We start from the raw sequence: 19,562 nt of genomic DNA, 5'->3' as shown, positions 1-19,562 counted from the left end.
AAGTTTTCAAAAAAGATATTTTCTTCAAGCCGATCTTTGTACATTACAAGTTTCATTTCCTTATAATTTATTCCAAGAATATAATGGAATCATAGACTAGGGAGGTGCCTTAGTGGTCATCTCTTTTAGAGAAAATCTGCCACTTTATTCAAGATCTGCAATGGTGAATGCAAGTACAACATTCCTGACAGATAACTGTTTAGCCTTTGCTTAAATATTTCCAATTAAGGTGAGTCCATCAAATTCTTAGGCTGTCTGTTCCACCAGCAATTCTTCCTTATAATCGAGAAGTGCCTTCAAAAGCTCAACTTGCTTCCCTGTAATTTCCACCCGTTGGTATCCCTCCCAAGGGCAGGATGGCATTATTCCCAGTTTATAAAGAAATGTATAATTTTGGTAATTCCTTATGGGGAAATAGAGAACCTAATCCCCCCTTACCCTAGTTCTGTCCTCTGGAACAAAAGTCTTATTTTATTTCCTGTGTGACAACCTTTCAAATATTTGAGAATTGCTATATCATGTGATCTACTTTCCTCCAAGCTTAAACCTATCAAACTCTTTAAGCTGTTCTTAATGTGAACTGGTTTCCAGATATGTCACTATCGTGGTCTCTCTTCTCTGCACGCATTTCAATTTTTCAGTTTCATTCATAACTGGACAGAGTTCTCCAGATATGAGATAACCAGAACAGTTCAGAGTAAAACCATTACCTATGCTTCGCATTGTATTCAGCTTCAAATTGTCTCAGATTAAACTGTATTTTACATGGACCATTGCCAAGCCCCATCTTGTCCACCCTATATTTTGACCTTTGACTTTGGGAACAAAAGTGCAGGACTTTACATGGATCATGGTTGGATGTCATCAGGAATACTGCTACAGAGAAGGAGCAAAAGGAGGACTTTGCCATGCCAAACAAGACATCTGTCTTCCCAATGAAATTTTCCTTCTGTCACCTCTTATTCAGCACTGCAGAAAATTAGACACAGAAAAAATATTCACACCTAGAGCTCATATATTCTGTGTCCACATTTCCTTGTTAATTTTGCTTTTTCCTTCTCTTTGGATGCCCAATTTGTATTTCTAAGTGCTGAACTGAGGTTTTAAATTATTGCTATGCTAGAAGTTTGGGGACTGAAGTAAAATTTGGGGGTAAGGGGTAAAATTCTTACTGGGGAGCAATATCCTCACTTAGGAGCTTATCACTCAACATTTTAAACTGGCACCAGCCTCCTGAGCTGGAGGCAGGATGTGAGATGGAGATGGGGATTATGGCACATTAAGTCACCACCAAACCACTGGCTGCCATCAGCCCGGGTTCAAGCTGGGTCCCAGTCGTGCTCGGCCAGCACTTTGTAGAAGCCAGAAAGCTTTCCAACTTCTAAAAAGTGCTGGCAGAGTGTGGCTGGGACCTGGGCTGATGGCGGATGGCAATTCGGCAGTGATTTAGTGTGCAATAATCCCCGCCTCTATCCCATATCCCATCTGGAGCCAGGAGGCTGGAGCCAGTTTATGAAATAAAATGAATGAAATGAAATTTTATTTATATACCGCCGTTCCAATGATCACGGCGGTTTACAACAAAGTAAAATACATCACAATACAGAATACAACAGCTTAAAAACCCATATACTATTATACAGGTCTAAATCCATCCTTATTCAAACTAGTAATAAGACAATCAAAATTACGATAAATACATTATAACCGATGTCCCAACCGACCCCTAACAAAAGAAACTAACTACATCCCACTCCTCTGTCTCCCTCCCTCTGGAGAGTCCACGACGGCGGGACCAGGCGACAGTCCTTGGCTCTCCGCCCTGATGGTATAGAGGCGTGGACAAAAAGCTCAACAGGGGGTCCGTCCTCCGGAAAAACGCCGTGGTGGTGGCGAACAGAGTCCTCTGGGCCGCTCCGCCCGGTGGAAAGGGGCGGCGGCGGCGTCCTCTTCGGGGGAGCCGGTGGGCCGGCTTTTGTAGGGGCCGCTCCCACCGGCCCCACCCCCCTGGAAAAACACCGCTGCGGAGGCAAGAGTCCTCGGGCCGCTCTGCCCGGTGGAAAGGGGCGGCGGCGGCGTCCTCTTCGGGGAGCCGGTGGGCCGGCTTTTGTAGGGGCTGCTCCCACCGGCCCCACCCCCCTGGAAAAACGCCGCTGCGGCGGCAAGAGTCCTCGGGCTGCTCTGCCCGGTGGAAAGGGGCGGCGGCGGCGTCCTCTTCGGGGGAGCCGGTGGGCCGGCTTTTGTAGGGGCATTTAGCATTTAGTTTAAAATGCTAAGTGATAATCTTCTTTGTTTCCATTTCCCATAGCTACAGCCCAGACATCATCTTGTTATGGACTGATCCTAGGAAGTCAACCTGCATGTTGATTTCATTTGCTTTCTTTAGTATTAGCTCTTATTCTAATTTCATGTCATCTACAGATTTAGCAAGCACCCCTTCTATATCCCCATCAGAGCTTTTTCTACAAATGTTGAACTGCCACTGAGACCAATTTCCAGGTCAATGCAGAGTCATTAATGAGGACCTAGGGGTCGTCATTTTCAGATGGTGAAAATAATCCAAGTAGAATCTGGGTTGAATCTTTGTTGTTCAAATGTATTTCAAATGCATTTCATTAGTGTGTGTGTGGGGGGGGGGGGGGTACGGCCAAAAAAACCTCCACTTAATCCAGGATAATTTATGTTGGATCCCCCCCCCCCCCCGTTTTTCTAGAAGCTTTGAATTCTCACCTATGTGAATAACCAATGTGAATAGACCTGGGGTAAACCAGGATAAAACTCTGCATGGCTTGAACATGCTTTGATTACATTCACATCATTGATTCCATCTTTATTTGAGTCCTGACATGTGCGAGCAACAGAACTCACAGAGATGTGAATAGATGTGGTTCCATAATGTGAATAATAAACCCAGAATGCATGAGATTATTCACATTGTCGAACTAAAAACAAAAATGTGTGAATGAACCCCTACACTAATGAACCAGGTCCTTATCACCAGCGATGACTGACTTCTCACAATGCTGAAATGTTGCAGAAGGTATACTCTTCTTATCCCTGTAATAATGCATTGTTGATAGGTTTAGACGGAAAGTAAAATCAATTAAATGAATCATTCCCCCAGTAAACGCCAACATGCAAGTTAGAATACTTCAAATGGTACAAAATGCTTAATTTCATCCTGAAAGGAAAGTCAAAATGTCTGTGCTGCAATTAAAATTTTATGGCCAAACATCTTTTAGGGATCAACATTCAAAAATGCTTTTGTTTTCCAATGTTGGCTAAATGTGAGGTTTGGCATTCATTTATGGGGTATGAGTTCAACATTTATTCTAAATCTGCTTAATATTCACCACATATTTCTATTAGCAATTGTATGGTTTTTGGAGGTTTACCCCTTTTGAGTTCTGAAATAAAACAAACATTAGAGTTCTAGTATAAAACAAATTTACAAGATTACAAGAATGAAAAACTAAATTAACATATTAACCAAACTTTTAAATGGAATCTTCTGTTTTGCAGTGGCCATTTACATTTTGGACATCACTGAGCATGGAAAAAGGGCCTCTTAATTCAATAACATATTTCCAGATACATGTTAACTCCCAAAATACAGGCAATGTGTAGAAGGCAGAATTTCAACATGTGATTTTTTTCTGTAGAATTATGAAAAGATAGAGGAACCCTGTCTTGTTGTTCACATGGCCAGCCTCTGATGGCATGCCACACTGTTTTTCCCAGCCTTTTTATTTAAACCAATAGGGAATATGTGGTTCTCCACATTTAGCACATTAAGAGCCCTGGTGGCGCAGTGGTTAAATGCCTGTACTGCAAACCACAAGGTTGTGAGTTCAATACCAGCCAGAGGTTCAGGCTCGACTCAGGCTTGCATCCTTCCGAGGTCACTAAAATGAGTATCCAGCTTGTTGGGGGCAATTAGCTTACACATTTTAAACTGCTTAGGGAGTACTTACATGCACTGATAAGCAGTATAGAAATGTACTTGCTATTGTTATTTTACATCATCCCCAGCGAAAAAACTAATGGTGAAGGATGGTGGGAACTGTAGTCCAGCAAAACTGAGAGGTCCACATTTTCACCCTTCCTGATCTAGTTTCTGCATAACCCTGTAACCCTTATCAATACCTTAAAATACAATATTTTGTCTTTAGGCAAAAAGCCTGCTTCCCAACATTTTTTCTCTAAGCTAAAAAGAGATATGATAGTGGGTAATTGCTGTGAAAGCACTCCAGATGTGCTATCATATGCTTCTATATAACCACTTACCACATGATCCAGCCCATTCCTGAATAGAGCTAGCACACAATTTGCATATGTACCCAGGGCCAATAACGGAAGAAATTTTAACTCTACAAATGAATGATGCTTTGCAACTTGGTTCATAAGAGGCAATGCAATCCTGTATTACAAAAGATATGTAAAGCCATGCAAAAGGCAACATAGCATCAAGAAAAGCAAGAGAAGAATTCACCAATACCATCTGAACTATCAGGGTAGAAATTAAAATGAGACTCCATACAAATCAGAGAACCATATTTTTTAAAAAAGAACACTTAGGGTGAACACTTATTTCTGGGATGAGAGCAAGGGAGCTCTTTCAGAACTGTGCCATTGCTGAAGGCACATTTTTGAAATAACACAAAATATGTCAATCTATAAATATACACACAGGGCCCTTGGTATCTGTTGGTGTTTGGTTCCAGGACCTCCTGTGAATGCAAAAATTTGTGGATGCTCAAGCCCCATTAAATACAATAGTGTAATAAAATAGTGTCCCTTACATAAGATGGCAAAATCAAGGTTTGCTTTTTGGAATTTATATATTTTAAAAATATTTTCACACTGTGGGTGGTTGAATCCATGAATAAGGCATCTGTGAATACAGAGGGCTGACTGTAATTGTACATATGTCTAGATTTACCTTACATGATCCAACCACAATGGTAACTGTGAAACCTAGTGATGGCAAATATTATCAATCTGCTGAAATATATAAATAAAATAGTAGGTATACTGTATATCTAGGTGTCTCAGGGATCACTTCTGAATCTAATATTGTGGCTAAATATGTTGCAATGCCAGGTCCAAAAATGAGCTACAAAACAAACAACCCAAACCGGGCCTTTTGTGTTTCATTTCAAAACTGCTTTAGGTGGCGAAAGAGGGATTAGCTTGCTTTTGTTTTGATCTTCAGTAATAGAAATTGCTTATTCTCAAATGGGCTTTGATGAGCCCACATTTGCGTGATACTATCCGAATGGAGACGATAAAACAGATGTGGAGTTGCTTCTTCTTTCAGCCATTAGACGAGCTCATGTTTCAATTAAAAGCTAAATTATTACATTCTTTAGTTCATGCCATTTCTGATAGAATAGTACAATTATATGTTAATTTTGCTAAGATCAACTTTATTTATCTACAGGAAGCCATTCTAAAGATGGTTGTATATTTTCTGCGCTTCTGAAATGTTATCACATTTAATTGCCTGATCTTATTTGGGTTGCAATCATACTCATTAATTAGCAGGAAGGTGAGGGACAGCATCATATCTAACTATCTGTTATGGCTGCTTTAATGAGGAAAATACCTGCCATCGTTTTAAAGGCATCCTGTATACTTCACAAATACAGCTTGCTGTAGCATTCTCATTTAGACTGTGAACATCAAAGGAAATTGATGTCAGGTGTGAACAGAAGCTGTTGCATATATCTATTGGAGAAGCTGAATGGTATGTCTGGCTGAGAAAGATGAAGGGCAGCTCAAAACATTAACAAAACTACAGGTAATTAGTGTAAACTTTCAAGGGTAAGGTATGCTTGAGGAATAAAAATGTTGTTTATAGCTATTCCCCGTCGTGCGGCTATAGCTAAGGGTCTGTCAATGTTTTCATTTATAAAGCCCTATTTTTATGAGATGGTGAATTAATAATAAAAAATGGCTCGAGGCTAACCTTTGACAATTTGGAGAGGAAAAAATGTTTTTGTTTTTGTTTTCCTGCATTCTAGGGCTATATGAATAATAGCAGCATACGTTGTTGGGAGTGTTTGACTTTTTCTAGCCCAGATCTCATTTATCTCTGTTTGGGTGTATGTGTGGGTGTCCATACTCACACAAACACACACATGCTGTGGACAAAATTTGGTTTTAAAGGAAATGCTTCTAAACTAGCAGTTTGAAAAAGGCAAGGCTTGAGAGAGCATAAATGAAGCGCCTTTCTTTATAAAGAGTGCTGCAAAAAAAAAATGGAGTCTGCCTCTGGAAATCTCTTTTTGTATATGCACTTCCTATTCCAAGTGAACTGACATTTCTTTGAAGACATTTCTCTGAGGAGAGAGAGATAGACAGACATTCAGATTTTTTTTCTCCTCCTAGAAAAAGAAGGTCATTGTTTAGAATTATCTACAAATGTTCCACACCAATTTTTTTTGTGCCAGCTACCATTCAAACTCATGAAACAATGTTAGGCCTGGAGGATCGGTGGAGCCTAAAACATGGTGGCCAGGATGCCAGTGGTTGCTGCTGCTTTCATCACCACTTGCTATATCAGAAATATGGAGTGAGGGAACCATTGGGAAAACCACGAAGAAGCTATGTCATTGTCCCAACTACTGGTGAACTCCTAAATGGTTGAATAATCTTTCCTTTGCTTCATGCATATTGTGTGTACATGCATACATGCACCTTCAAGCCACCATAAATTTATGGCAACCCTATGAATTTCATAGGATTTTCTTAGGCAAGGAAAACTCAGAGATGGTTTTGCCAGTTCCATCCCCTGAAATATAGTCTACAGGTCTGGGATTCCTTGACGGTCCTCCATCCAAATACTAACTAGGCCTGAGCCTGCCAACATGAAGCAGAATCTGGTGCCATCAGGGTAGCTACCTGAAAATAGGATTCACAGACCATTAAAACACAGAAAATCTGTCATGCAAAACATGATAAAACCTAAGCAGTATAAAACAGACCAGGGTAATATCAAGAGTTGTTGAAAATATTTTAAGGCATTTAATACATTTTGTATCAATTAATACAATTAAAAGAAGGAAAACCCTAAGTAATATGAATATGTCTGAATCATAATTTTACAAGTCTTAGAAGCAGAGAAAAGGAGCTTTGCAACCCGTTTTATTTTTTTATTTTTTATTTTTTATTTTATTTTTTTATTTTTTGTATCTTCTAATAAATAAATCAATAGGACGGAGAGTTCCAAGAGAGCTCAAAGGCTTTGTTATGCACTATGGAATCTTATGAGAGTCAGAATGACATAGTGGTTTGAGTACTGGACTATGACTCTGGAGACCAGGTTCTATTCCTCACTCAGCCATGAAACCCACTGATGACTTTGGGCAAATCACATGCTTTCAGCCTCAGGGGAAAGCAATGACAAACCTCCCTCTGAACAACTCTTGCCTAGAAACCCCTATGTTAGGTTTGTCTTAGGGTCACCATAAGTCAGAAACTACTTGAAGGTACACTATAACAACAACATGAAATCTCACGAGACAGCCTTTGAATAAGCCTGTGCAGGTGAAGCAATAATCACATATAATGTGTTCAGACAGTTTGGAAGATACGATTTCTAGTCCCTATGAGCTAAAAGACACACTAAAATGAGTCTTTGAGTCAGCCAGTCTCTCGCAAATAACCTTACAGGGCCATTGGGAGGATAAATTGAGGGGGAAGCTATGTGTGCTGCCTGAATTTGATGAATATGCATACCACTGAGCCATATGAGGAGCTAGTGCATCCATATTTCCACTTTTTTGTTGCTCTGGCCAAGCAGGGATTTAAACTTTGCTCCAACAGCCAAACCACTACACCACACGCTCTCTAGGTGTATTATAACAAATGTATACAATAGTTAGTATATCTGTGAGGCATTTGTTCTGAAATAGCTGCATTACTACTTACACATTGGGAAGAGCATATGTTCATTGCACCATTGATTCATGTAGCTGATGGATTCCAAGGGAACCAACAATCTGGTAGTACCTGCAAAACTAACCCATTTTTAATGGCATAAATTTTCATGAATAGAGCCTACCTGATGGGGTGCATCCTTACTCTGCAGATACACATGCACTGATACTGACCTTGGACTGGTCTGTAAAATGCTGAAACATCTGATGAAATGGGTATTGTTCAACAACAACAACAACAGCAAAACAGATTAAGTTCAGAGTGTGCAAATGGTGTTACTTTCAACAACATCTGATTAAATGGGTTCTGGTCTACAACACAAACATTGTTAAAATTAAATTCAGAGACTGGAAGTAATATGTTACTTTGAACAAAATAATTTTGGTAACTAGCTGCTTTTTGTGATAATGAATTGGGACACTTTTCTCCCCTGTAGCAGCCAGGGCTGTAATTCATTACTCTTCAGTGTAACTTAACAGAGTTTCTCCCTGTTCTCAGGGTGTTTTCTCAGTCACTTGTCAGAAAATAAAGTCACAAAACCCAATTAAAGCTTGAAAAGTTTGTGACAGCCTCTCTTTCCAAATGATGCCACTGTTGTCTCATCTTTTTATGCCTATATGGTAATTGTACTTGCATGGCATTGGGCTCTTCCGGGCTGAACAAATGTTTCAAGTGATTGCCAAAGGTTGGGGTATTTATTTTTGTAGTTCCTTCTCTCCCTTCCATACAAACGACAATTCTTGTTTTGCCAAACTGTTTTCTGAAAATCCTGAGCAACAGCTACAACACTTTATTCCAACCTTCAAGTGAGCTTCATTTTAATTCTAATAATAATAATTTTAATGTATATTTCCTGCCTCTCCTAAGGATTGAAGCAGGATTACATTATTAAAATAACATAGTACTATTCAAGAAGAACAGTCTCTAAAATACTAATACTGAATTATGCATTCCTATTAGTTCCTTAAAATCCAACCATCAAATAGTTATTCCGTCATAATCAGGGGTGGAGCATTAACCATAATCTCTTATACGGAATCAGGTGGATAAGGCCGCCAGAAGAGATCTATCTTAAGTGCCTTCTTAAAGGCATCTAAGGTGGTAATAAGACAGATCTCTTCCAGTAGACTATTCCACAATTGAGGGGCTGCAGCAGTGAATGCTCTATGGGAAGTTGTAGTTAGTCTAGTGTGATAATATTCCAACAAATTCTTTCCGGATGTTCTGGGTGTGCGGGGCGGATTATGTAGGGAGAGGCGTTCCCACAAGTAACTCAAGCCTGAGCCATGTAGGGCTTTAAAGGTAATAACCAACACCTTGTACTGCGCCTGGAAGCTAATTGGCAGCCAGTGAAGAGATTTCAACACTGGTGTTATATGGTCAAACTTAGATGTACCGGTGACCAGTCTCGCTGCCGCATTTTGAACCAATGAAGCTTCCAAACCTGATACAAGGTAGCCTCAAGTAGAGCACATATCAGAAATCTAGATGAGAAATTACCAGTGCATGTACCACTGCTTCAAGGTCCTTTTGGTCCAGGTAGGGGCAAAGTTGGTGTATCAACCGAAGTTGGTACCAAGCACTCCTGGCCATCACATCTACTTGAGATGTCAAGTGTAGAGATGGACCCAGGAGTACTCCCAAACTGCGAACTTCATCCTTTAGGGGAAGTGTGACCCTGTCCAGGACTGGTTGACAAATCTCCATTCCCGGGCTTGGGGTTCTTGTCGCAAGTACCTCCAGTTTCTCTGGATTCAACTTGAGTTTGTTTTCCCTCATCCAGCCCATTACCAACCCAAGCAGGCATCCAGAGGAGAAATGCCATCCTTAGACACTGCAGCAATCGAAGACGTAAATAGATTTGAGTGTCATCAGCATACTGATAACAATGTGCCCCATGTCTCCAGATGATCTCATTCTAATTCTAAGACAGAACAGAATATTGGGGGAAGGGACCCCACTCCTTTTTAGGCCAAGAGTTGCATTGCCATCAAGTAAACATCTAAAAGGTCACACAGCACCAGCAAGCATGACCAAAGCCCCAAATTGGTGTGGCTAGTGCCCAATGCCAACCCATTGTCCTAGTGCCACAGTGCTAACTCAAGTAGATCAACTGGGGGTGGGGGTGGGATCCTTGCCCAGAGTATAGACATTATTCCTTTGCTCAGCACTAAATTATCCCAGCAGCTGATGGGAAGAGCCCATTTTATCAGTGTGGCAGAAGATGAGATCTTCTCCCTGTACTAGTGCTGAGCCTGTGTGTGTGAACTCTGTGGGTTGTATCTGCCTACAGGTTGGAGGAGGTCTCCCATTCCTAGGTGAAATCAATGCATCTTCGTATCTTTTTCAAAGCAAATTATATATTTGATGTCACTCAGCTAACGGATTAAATAACTTTTCTTGCAGCCATGTGTCACATTCTTTCAGTGGAAACAATAATAATACTAACAGCAACATTAACAGTTAATGCCTCAGATAATATTTTCCTATTATCAAGTGTAAGGATAAGACTGCTAAAGCTGTACTATAATGCTGACATTGGTTTCAGCATAATTTGTTGTGGGGGGTGGTGTGGGCTAATAAGGCAATGAAGAAGACGTTTCAAGGACAGAACGGGTATGGAATAATATTCACCCTATGGGTCAGTCAGCTTTTGTGATGCATAACTTCCACAGATTCATGCAGATAGCTGAGACAAACACCTGAGAAGTCATAAGGAAGGTTTCTCTATTGTATAACTTCAGACAGGGGGAAAAAAAGCTCAATGCATAAGCAGGGAAAGCTTTCCTTTCAGGCGCTGCCTGATATTTCACTAATTTGTCACTCAAAGAGAAAATTCCAACACTGCAATTTGTTACTGCCATGTTATGATTAATATTTCTGTTATTCAATAAAACAGTGTTGACATATATGTTCCTAGGTCAGGTGAATGTGTATAGGTTTCCAATATTAAATCCATATCATTCTGATTTTGTACTCATGGGTACAGATCATCCTTTGTCAGCCCCAGGTTTAAAATTCTTGAACATCTTAAATAATAATAATAATAATAATAATCTTTATTTCTATCCCGCCTTTCCACAAAAGTGATCAAAGCGGCATACAAGATACAGTTAAAACATCAGTATATAAAATTTTTAAAAGACATTACAAGGGGATATAAACAGGGGGTGAAACATGAAACGAAACAGGAAATGAAACGTATCACATTCATCAGGGGCTAAATAAGCAACAATATTACAAAATGAGGGGTCAAAAACAGAGAGCAAGGGGCAGAACAAAAAAAAAAAAAACTCAGTTAGCTAAAGTGAAAAAGCCAGCTGAAATAAGTATGTTTTTAATTGTTTCTTAAAAGAAACTAGTGATGCAGAGGAGCGGAGCTCTATGGGAAGCTCATTCCACAATGAAGGGGCAACGACAGTAAAAGCCCTCTGAGAGGTCCTTACCAAATGAGACTTAGGGACCTCTAACAGATTTGTCCCAGATGATCTGAGAGTGCGGGGCGGATTGTATGGGGAGAGGCGGTCCTCTAAGTACCCTGGGCCCAAGCCATTTAGGGCTTTATAGGTCAAAACCAACACCTTGTATTGAGCTCGGAAGCGAACAGGCAGCCAGTGAAGATCTTTTAAAATAGGAGTTATATGGTCTGTCCTGGAACTACCAGTGACCAATCTGGCTGCCATGTTCTGCACCAACTGTAGCTTCCGGGTTTGGTACAAGGGTTGCCCCATGTAGAGCGCATTGCAGAAATCCAAACGAGAGGTTACCAAAGCATGTACAACAGTTTCAAGGTTCCGACGGTCCAGGTAGGGGCGCAGCTGGCGTATCAGCCGAAGCTGATAACAAGCACTCCTAACCGCCGCATCCACCTGCGAAGACAGCTGGAGCGACGAGTCAAGGAGTACCCCCAGACTGCGCACCGAGTCCTTCAAGGGGAGCGTGACCCCGTTCAGGACCGGATGACAAATTTCACCACCCGGGACCGGGGAACCAATCGCCAGTACTTCCGTTTTCCCTGGATTCACACTGAGTTTGTTTTTCCTCATCCAGCCCATTACTGACGTCAGACAGGCCTCTAGAGGAGAGATGCCATCCTTAGTTACTGCATCAGTCGGAGACACAGAGAAAATTATTTGGGTGTCATCAGCGTACTGATAACACCGCGCCCCGTGTCTCCGGATGATCTCTCCCAGCGGTTTCATGTAGATGTTAAAAAGCATAGGGGACAAAATCGCTCCCTGAGGGACACCAGATGTAAGGGCCCTCTTATCGGAGCGACAGTCCCCCAGCTCCACCATCTGGAGTCTACCTGAGAGGTAGGACCGGAACCACTGCAAAGCAGTGCCCCCGATACCCAACTCTCCCAGGCGTTCCAGAAGGATACCATGGTCGATGGTATCGAAAGCCGCTGAGATGTCGAGGAGCACTAACAGGGACACGCTTCCCCTGTCCATGCTCTTGGTACAATTAAAATGGCAATGATTGCATTATGAAGTATCCACTTTATCAGTTAATGCGTCAAATGTTTTTAACAGACCACCATATTTTTGTTCTCCACCTGAAAAGTAAAAACAGATTTAACATAATATACAGTTGACACATTTTAAAGGGTTGATTCAGACAGAGAAAAAATAACTGATTCCTTGATTTTTTTTGAGCAGTGAAAAGTTCCATGAACCCTCTTCTTCTTTAAATGAAGAAACAAACATTGGATGCATAATGGTTTAAAAAGAAAATATTTGCTCTATTGATGGTTATGACAGCAGAGCAGAAGCAGAGCCAAAAAGCACTCCTGCAAGACTGCAACCCTGCTGTCTTGTATCACATTCCTAGAGAAAAACTCTGCTCATTTTAGGTGTTTTATCTTCTATTTCAATGTAGAAAGCGCTCTCTGTGCATGTGTGCACATGTGTTGCAAGCTGTTCTCTGGTTCTGCTAAGTGTAGATGTGAAACTTTCTGCAAGCTCAAGGTTGTTGTTCAAACACAGGCATTTCTTCAATTTCACAAAATCATTGCATCGTTTGCTGTCATTAGCTCCCATTAAAAAGATACAAGCCACTGTGTTGTGAGCAATCCACAAGGGAAGGGACATGAGTTAGGGTGTTGTTGTTTTGTGGGTTTCCAGTCTGCATCACCTAGAAATACACATGGATCTGCACATATGGAAATCTACACAATTAAATACTTTTCCAATAAAACATGCACATTTAAAAGGTGTGCATAGCAATATACATGTTTCAACCATCAATACATACACACACACACACTGCATTTTTAAAACTATCTACCAGTTGGAAACAGCAGAGAGACTAGGAGTACATATAGAAAAAGGAGTAAATCTGAAGAAACAAACCAGGAAGATGAGCATTTAGTGATGTGCCTATAAAGAAATTCTTCTTTACCATCTACCTTACCAAAATATTTCTCACTGGCTGATACTAACAGAGAGGGCAAAAAGGACAAAAAAAATCCTTGTGGAATTTCTTCTGTATTCCTGTTAGATTGTGTAAGAATTGGCTTTATGACGCAAGTAACATAGGAATGCCATGGGTTAGTTTTCCTTCATGTGTTGCTGAATGTGGAGTTTGGCCAAGGACTTTGCCTCCAAGCATTATTTCTGGCTCGTTGAGCATTCAGAGAATTTGCCAAGAATCCTAATGAGACTAGGTAGTTTCAGTGTATAGTTATAGTAGATCTGCTCATATAGGATACCCATGAATTAGTTGGGGGAAATGATCTGATTAACTGAATACGACCATGCTCGTCTTTCTTTCTGTCCTATGATCACCAATTAAATCCTTTATATATAGGGGATCACAATTCACCAAACACATGTGCTTTCTTTTGTAGGTGAGAATGCAAAAAAAGTTACTACATTTAAACAAAGTTTAGCATCTGCAGAGTGCTTGACTCTTAGGTGCTTCATGGAAACCAAGATATATGGATAGATTCTGGGACTCTAACCTAGTCAACCCCCTGGTGAAAAACTGTGACCTGTATTTGTGCAGAGTATGAGTTTACATAGGGCTGCTCTCCAACATGTATAATACAATATGTGATAAATAGTACATGCACTACAGATACCTAATCTCTCTATCTTTGGCTTTACTTCACAAACGAAGATTCAGAAAGGACTCATTCTGTGCTTTCTACAAGCGTGTTGATGACTAAAAAGGCCAATCCGAGATAAACAAGTCCGGTGGCAGAAGGCACAGCAGAAAGTCTCCTTGGGTGATGTTGCTGGGTTGTGATTCTTTCTGCATTGTCGTTTCTCTTCGAGACTTGTTCGGCGTGAGTTTTCGAAAAAGGCTGCAGCATTGTGGATATTGCATCTCCATGCCTCCCGGTGCGAGGCCAGGGTGGATCATTGTTGGTGATCAATTTGGCCGAGCCTGAGATGTTGTTTCAGGAAGTCCTTGTATCTCTTCTTTGGGGCGCCCCTCTTACGCTGACCTGTGGCAAGTTCACCGTAGAATACTATTTTTGGGAGGCAATGGTCCTTCATCCTAGAAACGTGTCCTGCCCACTGCAGCTGCGTCCTCAATAGCATGGCCTCAGTGCTGGTGATCCCTGCTTGCTCAAGGACAGCAACATTTGTCACATAGTCAGTCCAGTGTATATTTAGAATTGTGCATAAACAGCGCTGGTGAAAGCGTTAGAGGAGTCGTAGATGTTGGCCATAGGTGACCCAACAAACCACATATGTGAAACATGTATAATGTATAAGATAATTATTAGATACCTAATAATCTTATACATTATACATGTTTGACATATGTGGTTTGTTCTCCAACTCCCATACAGGATGATCAACTTTATCATCAAGTGATAAATCTCAAGGTCCTTAGATCTTGGGCAAAGTTCATAAATTTTCTTCTAAATAGAATAAAAAGACCTTGAGATTATTTTTTTAAAAATGTGAATCTTGACGAAAGTGGAGATGACAGATTTGTCCATCCCTGGAATAGATGTATTAGTGATCCCTGTAATTGTCAGACAAGCCTAATCTGTAAATGGAAATTACCTGACCTTCTGCTCTTTCCTGATTAACAAAGTACTATCCTCTGCATTTCAGTTCCACTCTTCCAGCTTTAGGACTTCAGGACAGAATCCTACAATGAAGAACACAATCTTCCAGGCCAAGATACAGGTATAGTCAAATATGGCAAGTAGAAACATAGAGCTGGAAGTGATTTGCAAGAGCTACCTAATCCCAACCCACTACCATGCAGCAGTACACAACTAAAGCACTACTAGAAGCTGGCCATGCAACCTCTGTTTAAAGACCTCCAAAGAAGGAGAGCTCACTACCCACTGAGAAAGTCTATCCCACTAGTGAGATAATATACTTATTGGATGGGGAGGACTGGAGAGGAACAGATAGTTGCTTAAGAGAGACATCATGGGCCTCGAACCTATTTGTTAAAAGAGCATGTAATGGTTTTGGAGAAATCCATATTGCCCAGCCTAAGTATATTTAAATCTGGCTGCTGAACTTCCATGAAGCCAAGAGAAGAAGAAGAGGAGGAGGAGGAGGAATAATGACAGGTACATATGAATGGTCTGTTATCATTATTTTTCTTTTTCTTTAGTATTGTTCAAATAGAAGAAAATAATTAAATAAAATGCTTAAAAGAATGAAAATTAAAACAACCTAGACTTCAGAAATAGTGTAGCAAATGTCATTAACAGTTAAAATTTAAAAAGGAAGCAGTTTTCTTTGGGGATTTCAGTGGTAGGGAAGGAAAAGCACAAACTAAAATATTAGCATGTTAAGTGCTCATAATTTTCCATTGGTCACATTTACTCAGTCAGAATTTTAAAAATTCCACAAGCATGCATGTTCTAAGGGGGAGAAAACCTTTAGGTCAAGTCTTTTTGAAAGAATGCCAAATGTCTTTGTGTCCAGTTATTTATGGTTTCAGATAATTGTACAGAAAATATCAAATTTGCATAGTGTGATTATTGCTGATTATTTATCCAGCAGTCAAAATGTTTCAGTGGTTCCTAGGATGACAGATTGACAAGTACTTAAAACTCATTCATTTTACGAAATTTGCATGTAATTAGGCAATAATGAAGGGGATGTTTGTGGACAGCGGATTATACTACAATATGCTGGAAGGGATTCAAATGCTTGACAAAGTGTTAACACTTATCTTCAGTTGCAACTAAGTCTTGAATGTTTGGTTAAAAAGAATTGAGAAGAAAAATGAAATGGATAGGAAGACTTTAAAATGCATCTGTAGAATGTAACACCTTTTCTTACCAGGTTTTCCCTTCATTTTTGCATTTCTGATAAATTATAAATGCATCAGTTTTTGTGGGCACCACCTTCGCTGTAGCACTCTTTTGTATATTTTTCAGCAAAACAATGTTATTATTTTGGTAAAATTCCTTGAATTACTTATTCCCGAGAGACATAATTTCTGATTTAAGCTTATTTATCTTAAAATGTCAATATATAAAATATTTTGCTATACTTTTATATAATATTTAGGGTTTTTTAATATAGAAAGTCCAGTATTTGGTGATGCTAAGCATTCTGTCACACTGCAATTTGATCAAGAAGATGAACCCAGGATTTGGTGCTGCTAAGGCTAGATTCTTTATAGCAGGAGTCATGTGGACAGAATCTTGACACTGGGTGGTTTGGCCATTACAGCATTTTTGCAGGATAGGCAATGTATGTCTGTGCGCACTACTCCCAAGTGTCTTTGCTGCATATAAGTCTGTATCTCAGATGGAATTATTTTACTTGTACTGAAACCAAAGAAGGAAAAAGTGATCAATCAAAGAGGGAAATGCTTGTACTTTCTAGCATCAATATTTACATATGTTTAGCAGAGATGGTTCCTCAAGTGAGGAAATATGTTTGTTTGTTACAAGACATGATTTTACTATCCACATAAAAGTCATCAGAAGATATGTATCAGTTTAGTTGGAAGTCATATTGGTGAGACACACATCTTTGAGAATATCTCATTGTGGGAGAGAAAATAGATTTATCACAGGAAATTCCTGTTGTCTAACCTAATCATCAGCCAAAGAATATGTTTATACTCTGCTATCCTACCATTGTTGAGCTTCCCCAAAAGACTCTTTACTGTCTGATATATTTTCTGATAATTTACTCTGTAACAGTTTTCTTAGAATGACTTTAACATGTTAATCTATTGAACAGTTATTTGGAGGATTTGTTAATAAACTGAACATTTAAAAAATTAGCCAGAATTCACTAAGTCAGTAACTTAGAGTGGCTGCTTTTTGGGGAGTGCATTGGTGCAGCGCCGTGCGGCTGGTGGGCCACCGACGAGGGGCAAAAAATCCCCCCTCCTTAAGCACATAGAGTACATAGAAATGTACTGCACTACTCAGGCTTGACATATATGCTAACCTTTTAGAGTCTGCACTGGCAATGATACTCCTGTATGCTGTCACTGACCTTTGAAAGCCCCTCAACTACACCTGATAGAAAGTGTGTGTGTGCAGTTACCATTCATGAGATGATACCAATGGGTGTAGAAAACAAGCTAAAACTAAAATTTTATTATAGAAATTCAGTTAGCAATAGGAAAGCTCTGTAAGGGTGCTAAGCTAGGCTAAGCAGGTACAGAAGAGACCAGGATGAAGCCAGTTTTACTTTTCTAGCAATGATAAAAAGGAGTTGAAATGAAGAGATGGAATGATACCTAAGAATATCAGTCTACTTTTCAGAAAGGTTAGAATAAGTAGATAAGACATGAGGGGACTGTACTTCACTCCAGTACAAACTGACCCCATCACTGCTTCCCTGTGTAAGATTTAAGTAAGCTGGGTTGCATTTCGAACAGCACTTATTCTAGGTATGGGTAAGACAGAGGGTAGCCACAACGTCTTTGGTGCTTGCTTGACACTCCAACCTGGGATTTTGGTCATGTCTTCTGCTGCCATGTGGCCTGTGAGAAGTATCCACTACCTGGGATAAGAAAACAAAACAAAAACAAAGATTTCCTTCCTCTAATTTAAGGAAATAAAACAGGGTTTGTAGTTTGGGAAGGCACTGGAGGGACTCTTTGACTAAGAATACTAAATGCCCCACACTGCATGTTGCAGGATTTGATATATGTAACATGGCAATTAAAGTGGAAGCATAGTACTATAAGTGTGTAGCGAGAAAAGGCCTTGTGCACAATAGTCTCTTCCAGACTAGTCTAAAGAAGCATGAGTTCCCACAATATAGTCCCCTTTTTATGTTAGTGGTTCTTACTATGCCCCCTAGTTTCATCCTTTTTTTTTTTTTTTAATGCAGGGAAGGTTATAGTTATTTCTTGGATCTACACTAGGCCTTTTCCAAAGGGATGTATATAAGTGTAAGTGTGTGTGTGAGATGGTTCGCTGAGGTGGCCCTATGATTACAAGGGAAAATGTTATCCTTTCTTAATTTTTTTTAAGTTTAGAATTATAGTGCTACATTGCAAAAGTACAGTTTCACTTATACACTATAGCGCGTTTTAAAAAAAAATAAGAAAAGTAGAGAAGGAGAAGAAGCCTTTTTTTTCTCCATACATCTTGGAGTTAAACAAACAGCTTGTTCCAGGAATTGATAGAAAATAGTTCAGGACAACAGAAATACCATTTGAATATTGGTAAGGTTTTTTTAAGGGGGAGGTACTACAGGAAGCTTCTAACACATTTGCTTCATCTGGAGGAGACTAAGGCCCTGTACACACTGGCCATTAAGTCTGATGGGGGTTGCAGTTGGGGCATAGCATCCTCATGAAACATGCCTGACTCCGTCCCCAGGGTACCCTGACACAATGCACTGCTCCACACGGTGCCCAGCATCATGGCACTCCTCCAGCGTTGCATCCATATGACGCAGCACCAAAGGATGGCCATATAGCTGTGGCAACATGACTATGGCACCCTTTTTGCGCCCTCAAAAGGCCGTATTTGGGCTGTGACATGAGATTGCCATGGCCCTAATCTAGCTAGGAAAGGGGCGGCATCCCGGCGTCCCAGCATCCCGGCGTCCCGTCGCCCCTCGGGGGTTATATGTATAACCCCTAATTTCATGGAAATACAAATACCATATAGGCTTATAAATGAAGACAATATTGGCATCACATTGAAGGCTGCAGTAGAAATTTAGCTTTTAAAACAGCCTTTCCCAAACTTGGGTTCCTCAGATATTTTGGCTCATGACTGAGCTTCTGATTAGTTGCATGGGATGCTGAAGAATGATGGGCATGTTAGGCCAAAATATGAAGGGAACCAGATTGGAATGGGTTTATTCTAGGATTAGGTGCTAAATGAGATTATCATGGCCATACATTATAGACTGAAGATCTCAAGGAGATTTAGATCCAAAGCACACTGCAGAAATAATCCAGTCTGACACAGCTTTAACTGCCTTGGGTCAGTGCTAGGGAATTCTGGGAACTGTAGTTTTGTGAAACATTTAACCACCTCTGTCAGAGTGCACTGGTGCCACAATAAACTACAATTCCCAGAATTCCCTAGCATTGAACCAGGGCAGTTAAAGCAGTTTCAGACTGGATTATTTCTGCAGTGTGTTTTGGACCCCTGTCCAGAGTTGTTTCAGATTGGTCTTGTGTTGGACTCAAAATGGATT

This window comes from Sceloporus occidentalis, unplaced genomic scaffold (assembly GCF_023333645.1).
Source record: "Sceloporus occidentalis isolate IW3139 unplaced genomic scaffold, rSceOcc1.0.p SCAF_2, whole genome shotgun sequence".
NCBI classification, from domain to species: domain Eukaryota; kingdom Metazoa; phylum Chordata; class Lepidosauria; order Squamata; family Phrynosomatidae; genus Sceloporus; species Sceloporus occidentalis.
Note: the sequence above shows the minus strand (reverse complement) of the source record.